At 43.5% G+C, this 6,212-nt stretch overlaps 1 pseudogene across 1 annotated transcript; it reads left to right on the top strand.

The window, feature by feature from the left end:
- Window positions 1–1,988: 1,988 nt before the first annotated feature.
- LOC103608655 lies at window positions 1,989–2,772 on the top strand (annotated as a pseudogene). The gene is made up of 2 exons (XR_552079.1): window positions 1,989–2,073; window positions 2,181–2,772. The product of XR_552079.1 is annotated as an Ig heavy chain V-III region VH26-like (transcript).
- The last annotated feature ends 3,440 nt before the right edge of the window (window positions 2,773–6,212 follow it).

The raw sequence follows: 6,212 nt of genomic DNA, 5'->3' as shown, positions 1-6,212 counted from the left end.
TTGTGCAACCACAGACAGAATTTAATATTAGTTTATCTGAATATCCCAAAATGAACACGTCTCTTCAGTGTCACTTTCCAGTCCTCCCTTCCCCCTGCTTATCCCAGTCCAGTGACCATTAACCTAATTTCTGTCTCCATGCATTCCTATTCTGTATAATTTTCATAAGTGGAATTAATAACATGCAGTGCTCAGTATGCGGGTTCTTTTATATTTTAAGTTTCTGTATTGTGCCACGTTGTATGAATATGATAAAAGTGAGGAATAATAAGATATACTGATGAAGATGTGGAAGTCTGTTCATAAAATGCTGGTGAGAACATAATATTGTATATCCACCTCGAAAAACTGTTCAGCAGTTTCTCAAAATGTAAAGCATAAATATTGGCTTGGCTGCCTCCCGTGCACATTGATAACTTGTTGTGTGGAGGATCTGAGGGAGGTGCTGGAGCACTAGGCAGGGGGCTGCTCCTCTCCCCTTTGAGCACCACCCCAGGAGGTAGGAGCTGAGTGGTTCTCCCCAACCCTGGAGAAGCCAGAAAGAAGTTAGGGTCCCTACAGATGTGTGCATCCTGGCAGATTCACACTCTGATGCTTTAGCACACTGGACATTTGGACATTCATGAAATATTTCTAGTTTCACCCTTATTCTAGTGTGTTTGCCATCTAGTGATCTCTGACCCAGGTGAGCAAATGTTTGATCCTGCTTTTCCCTGAAAACTACTCTGTCAAACCTGATTTCAGGTTTGCTGTTTGTTATGTTAACTTTACTCTCTGATTTGTTTAAGAAAATGTGCTAATTTGTCCCTTACTCAGTGGACTTGCTATTGTTGTTGTGTTTGTTGAAACAATAAGAAAAAAATATTTTACTCAATCTCTAAATTTGTAATCCAACAGCAGTTTACTTTACAATGTCCAGAATCTGAGCATGATCCAAATTCCGATGAGCAGGTAAACTGAAAAAGAGGCATTTTCATACATTGGGATACTACTCGGTATTGAAAGTCATGAGTGCCTGATTCACACATTTTGAACAAAGATCAGAATGAAGTATAACAAGGAATCATAAGCACCGACTGCATATTCCATTTACTTAAATTCTAGATGAGAAAAAAAATACTGTGAAGTAACATAAAGAAGTTCACAAGTTGCTTGGACATAGGGTGAGAGGAAGGAAGGAGTGGAACGAAAAATCAGAACAGCAGGAAATGCTTTGGGATGAAATATTTGTGCACTATTTCCACTGTGGTGGTGAATGTGCAGGTGCACATGTATGTCAGCACTCATCAAGTGCACACTTTAAATAGGTGCAGTGGTTCTGTCTATTATAGCTCCTTATGATGGTTACAAATAAAAGCAGGTGTCAATAGATAAAGAGAGATAGAGAAATACTGAAACATAATTTCAGAGATCCTTTACATTTCATCTGCATGAACTCTGGTTCTCTAAGTATGATGTGAATAAAAGACAGAACACAACAAAATCACAAAGTGTGATTACAGGAAGGAGAATCTATCTAGACAAATGTCACTAGGCAGGCCCAGCTCTGTCCTGGGGTTGGTTCCATGGTGTGGAGCACAGACCCGGACACTGAGGCTCCCTCTGACCACAGATGAGCTCTTGGAGACACTGTATAATCCTTTGATGATTTTGTTTATAACTTTACATCTATACAAAGAATTACCATTCATAAGTGCCTCAAATATTTTGTTTCTGAGCAAGAATAACATAAATTGGATTATAAGTGTTTATAAGGGGTACAGTCATATAATAAAAAAACATATTGTCACAAATATAGTTATTGCCACCAAACTCCGCTGGAGCCCTCACATCTGCTCTGGACTATGCCCTCTTCACAGGCTCCCACCACAGAGCCTGCTATGTAGCAGGAAGACATGCAAATAGGGCCTCCCTCTGCTGATGTAAAGCAGCCCAGCCCTGACCCTGCAGCTCTTGGAGACGAGCCCCAGCCCGAGATTCCCAGGTGCTCCAACTCGGTGATCAGGACTGAACACAGACGACCCACCATGGAGTTTGGACTGAGCTGGGTTTTCCTTCTTGCTATATTAAAAGGTCATATTAAGGTGAAATAGAGACATTGGGGATGTGTGTGGTTATGGGTGGGAGAAATAGTGGATTCGTGTGAGAGTTTTTTGACTAGGGTGTCTCTGTGTTTGCAGGTTTCCAGTGTGAGGTGCATCTGGTAGACTCCGGGGGAGGCTTGGTGAAGCCTGGGGTGTCTCTGAGACTCACCTGTGTCTCCTCTGGATTCACCTTTGGTGACTATGGCATGAGCTGGGTCCGCCAAGCTCCAGGGAAGGGGTGGAGTGGGTCTCAGCCATTAGCTGGAACGGTGGTAGCACATACTACGCAGACTCCGTGAAGGGCCGATTCACCATCTCCAGGGAAAACGCCAAGAACACACTGTATCTGCAAACTGAAAATGCGAGAGCTGAGGACACGGTTACGTATTACTGTGCGAGAGACACAGTGAGGGGACGTCAGTGGGAGCCCAGACAAGAACCTACTGCAGGGACACACGCGACCACCAGGGGGCGCGCAGGGCACACTGAGCTCAGGGGCCTCGTGCCAGTGGCAGGTGCAGAGGTCAGTGAGGTGTTTCCTGTAGACATCAATGGTTTCCTGTCTTTCCCAAATTCTGAGGTGTCTCCTGAGATACTTCATGCCTTTTTCTTTATGTTTTTAATTTCTTACATCCTCTCTCGGTTAATGAGGGAGAAACTGGCAATGTGTTTTGAAAATGAGATCTGAGCAGTCACCAGGCTCTTTTCCTTCACTGAATTTCTATGACTCATGTTTCATTCATGACAAATAGATCTTCCAGAATATCCTCATCATCCTTGGCGGGAAATAATTTAACTGAAAAAGAAACAAGGCCCATTGGTTGTGTGTTCTAAGCTCACACTCTATGACCTCTTAAAAACTCCCTTTGTACGTATATGATCCCCTAAACTCAGCTACGCACAACTCTGCCCCTTGTGGATTTGAATAAAGGTTTGTCCATCTATGAACTCAACCCACTCAGTCCCCTAATGTCCATATCATGTGTTCATCTATCTATGGAGGCCCGATCAGGTAACAGGTGGGTCAGCTGAACCTTCCTTACCCATGCAAGTGAGCCCTTGTGACTTTCACCAGGCATTTCAGGCACTATCGCAGGACTGGCCTGCATCTTGTGAGGGGCACATGTGGCTGGTGGTGCCAGCCCACCTATAACAAGTCACACACTTTATGGCAGAGCATGTCCAGATGGCTCCACCAGCTTCAGTGCACTTTGGTGGAAAAGACCAAAAGATACTAGTTTCACACACTGATTAGATAATGGACCAGATAGGCTCGTGACCCCTAATGTAAACAATGTCCCCAATGACCAGACCACATATATGCAGTCAAATACACAGAGCAGGAGCTGTGGGGCGTGAGGGAGGGGCCCAGCAGCAGACTCGTTCACCACACCTAGAAGGTCGGTGCAGGCATCACTTGTGCTTGTCTCTTAGGCACTGGTCACCATATAGTGAGGTTTGGCCACTCCTCAGCTTCTGCTCTGCTGTCCTTCAGCTGCCCCATCTCTCCACTGAGTGGTGTTCAGATCCCCACGAAGGGTACACACTTCTGCGGGTCAACCACAGCCCTGAAGCTGAGATTGGGATTTGATGAGAGATGACACAGGCTCCACTCTGCTCTTGTGTGTCCCAGCCCAGCCGTGATGTTNTCAACCACAGCCCTGAAGCTGAGATTGGGAGTTGATGAGAGATGACACAGGCTCCACTCTGCCCTTGTGTGTCCCAGCCCAGCTGTGATGTTGCCTTTGCACATCCCTATCTGCCAGGCAACCCTAACCCTGTCTGAGGTGACATGGCAGACAAATCCTCTATTATCTGGAGGCAGTTACCAAGACACTGGAAAAGACAGAGGACACAATGTTGGTGAGCTAAGGAGCAGATAAAAGAGTCAAGGAGAGCCCAGGAGCTACGTGGGAGGACTGCCTGAGAGGAGGCCACAGCAGAGTGGACAGGGAGGGAGAGGGCGGGATTAGGGAGGCTCCCCTCACCTCCTTGGATGGGAACTTACCGCTGCACCCATGAAAAAAACTACTCGGTATCGAGGAAAGAATCACCAGAAAGCTTTAAACAAAAACTTCTAAGGGCCTACACAAGGGAGGAACTGTTTCTGTTCCCATGGCCAGGCTGGAAAGATCTCATGATACAGGGAGCACTGGGTAGAGTCCTCTGAAGACCGTCACATTAGTAGTAGTGCAAAATTAGTCCAGGAATGAAAGCTATTAGGAACCTGACCTAAAGTATGCCAACAATAGCTTTGAAAGCATCCAATTGATTCCAAACAATGTGACAAGGTTAGGGGACAGACAAACAACAATCTAAAATCACAATGGCTGAATAAAATTAAAAATAACTAAGCATTTAAAAAATCATTAAAATATATCCCACCCCTGGAATAAAAATGAATCAATAGAAAGAGTCTCATGAAAAAGAGATAATGGAATGTGGTGATCGATTTTATGTGTCAACTTGATTGGATTAAAGGATGCCCAGACAGCTGGGGAAACATTGTTTCTGATTTTGTCTGTGAGGGTGTTTCCAGAACACAATAGCAGTTCAATAGGTTAACTGAGCAGAGAAGACCAGGCTCATCAGTCTAGGTGGGCTTCATCCCACATACTGGGGGTTCAAATAGAAGAAAAAGGCCAAGAGATGGCAGACTCTCTCCTTGTGCTTGAGATGTGCAGTCAGTTTCCTCCTCACTTAGATGTCAGCTCCCCATGTTCTGGGTCTTTGGACTTCGACCTAAGCTTGCACCATCAATCTCGTGGTCCTCAGGGCTTGGGGCCTGGACTAGAACTGCACCATGGGCATTCCCAGGCCTCCAGCTTGCAGACAGCAGATCATGGGACTTCTCAGCCTCCATAATCACATGATCTGATCCCTTGTAATAAATGTCTTTCTATACATCTGCATCTATATCTGGGTATCTAGATATGATAGGTAGATAAAATGGATATATAGATTAGATAGAGAATTAGATAGAGATGGAGATATAGATATAGTTTCTTTAGCTATTGCTTGTCTGGAGAATCATAACACCTGGTATCAGAGAGAAGATTGTTGAAACATCTATGATGAAAATTCTACGTTTTTCAGTAAAGTATAGGGCAACAGAACTATCCTTAGAAGAGAAATGTGAGGAAGTCAAAGGACCAAAATGGAACATCTAGATGTTAAAAAATATATATCAGAAATTAAATAATTCGTGAAGTAAGATTAACACTGAACAATAAATCATTGGTTTACTTGAAGACAAGTAATAAATCTACCCCCAAATACAGCACAGAATGTAAAGTTTTCAGAAATAGCACCTGTCATTTAGGTAAGAGACAAGAGAAGACATTTAATACACATGTAGTTGGGACACCAGAAAGAGGAGAAAGAGCAGGAAGACTAAAGAAATGTCTAAGTACATCAGGGGCAAATATTTTCAAGATTTCATGGAAATTAAAATCCCATAGGTCTAAGATGGCAAAGCCATGTCAAGAAAAAGGAAAAAAAAAAAAAGAAGAAGAAAAGAAGAAAATCAACTGAAGGCATATCAAAATCGAAGTCTTGAAAACCAGAGAAAGTGAAAATAATCTTAAGAGGAGAAAAAAAAAAGACACAATTTTAAGAGAGAAACAAGGATTTGCATCAAATCCATGCAAAGAAACCTGTCAGAGCTAGAGAACAATGGAGGTACCCCTTCAAAGTTCTGAACGGAAAGACAAATCCATCAACACTGAATTGTAACTCAAGGGAAAAAGCTTCCAGATCTGAAGGAAAAGTGGAGTGAACCTGAGATTAGAAAGTATCACGTGTGGGATGCAGCTGCAGCAGAGCTCAGAGGACAATGCACAGCAACTAGTGCTTCTTGCAGAGCAGAAGGGCCTCAAGTCATTGATCTCAGCTTCCACATTACACAACAAGAAAGGGAAGATTGAAATCCACTGAAATCAAACAAAAGGAAGGAAAATAGGGATAAGAACAAAGTGATGAAACTGAAGGCAGAAACAGTAGAGACAGTGGACTGCACCTAAACTTGATTATTTGAAAATTTCATGGGATACTTCCTGCAGCAACTCTGCATCACCCTATTAAACATCTGGCTCTTTCCTTGTATTCCCCCAGCACTGGGTCTCTGTG

This window comes from Galeopterus variegatus, unplaced genomic scaffold (genome assembly GCF_000696425.1).
Source record: "Galeopterus variegatus unplaced genomic scaffold, G_variegatus-3.0.2 Scaffold8668, whole genome shotgun sequence".
In the NCBI taxonomy this organism is placed as follows: domain Eukaryota; kingdom Metazoa; phylum Chordata; class Mammalia; order Dermoptera; family Cynocephalidae; genus Galeopterus; species Galeopterus variegatus.
The sequence above is the reverse complement of the archived record's forward strand: the minus strand, read 5'-3'. Positions and strand labels throughout refer to the sequence as shown.